The sequence below is a fragment of the Buceros rhinoceros genome, unplaced genomic scaffold (assembly GCF_000710305.1).
Source record: "Buceros rhinoceros silvestris isolate BGI_N320 unplaced genomic scaffold, ASM71030v1 scaffold6579, whole genome shotgun sequence".
NCBI classification, from domain to species: Eukaryota; Metazoa; Chordata; class Aves; order Bucerotiformes; family Bucerotidae; genus Buceros; species Buceros rhinoceros.
Genome location: NW_010429663.1, coordinates 19,640 through 20,940, shown reverse-complemented (window position 1 = coordinate 20,940; position 1,301 = coordinate 19,640).

Below are 1,301 nucleotides of genomic sequence, written 5' to 3'. Positions count from 1 at the left end.
TTTTTAATTGCAGTGCCCTTTCTTTACCAAGTAAGGCTGTAAACGTGCTCCTTTCCCCCTGCTCCGGGAACGGGATTCGTCACCTTCCATAAGAGCCCTTCTGCAATTTCATCCTCCTGGCTGCCTTAATTAGGACACTTCTAATCGAGTGGTTTCTTTCCTGGTTTGCGCTTCTCAGGACTGTTACCCCGGTAGAAGCTGCAGTCAAAGTACTCGTGTTTATATATCTTGAACGTGTCATGGTCTCGGGTTTAAGCTTTTTGTGGAATTTTCTTTCATTCTCTTCTATTATTCTCTATTAATCTCTAAAAGCAGTGATGATGATCTTGGTATTGGAGGTAATTAATGTAGGTAAGTCCTCCTTTTACTGAAAACTCAGCGGCTCACCAGGAGTTACGTCAAGAGCTACTGCAATTATTCAAGCCTCCAGCGCTAACCTGATGGCATTAGATTATCATTTATGTTGATTTGGAGATAGTTGAAAATGTTTTGAAGCAGTGTGGATCATGATCGTTCTACATCAAACCATCCTGTTTTCTTAGAGGACTTAGTTGCTGTCAGTGCTGCCGACACCTACACCACAGAGCTCTGCTAGGAGCAGCAGCCTGCCAAGACCAGGCTGTGTCGAAGTTTCACATCGGACATAAAACTCTGGTTAGACCGGGAATTCCTGCAGTACTCTGTAATACCTGATGATACCTGAACACGATTTCCCAAGCAAGTGAGGTAACGAGACTAAACCCATCCTATGGTCATCTCTGTCAGGCCGCGTTTTGTTCTTTTCAAGTAACACATGGGAACAAAAGTTGTGCAGTATCAAAGCTGTAGTAATCACAGCACATTTATTGTGCTGTGGTCAAGTTGATGAGTGCCACAGGGCGGATTAACGAGGCTTTCCTAAACCTGTCGTAGGACACAAAGTTATTGTATCGCTGACACACTGCAGCCTTAGTGTCTCCTGGTTCTGCTGCCTTGACCTGCACTGGACTAGGCTGCCTGAGCACACCAGGGAGCAGATACAAGCCCTGCAGTTACACAGGCTGTTTCACTGTGGTGCCTGGCATCAGCAGAGGCTGGGGGACGAAGGGATGGACAACAGCCCTGTGGAGAAGGACTTGGGGTGCTGGTGGGTGAAACGCTGGACATGACCCAGCAAGGTGGGCTCACAGCCCAGCAGCCCCCCGTGCGCTGGGCTCCTCCCCAGCAGCGTGGGCAGCTCGAGGGAGGGGATCCTGCCCCTCTGCCCCGCTCTGCTCTGGGGAGACCCCCCTGCAGGGCCGGGGCCAGCTCGGGGCTCACAC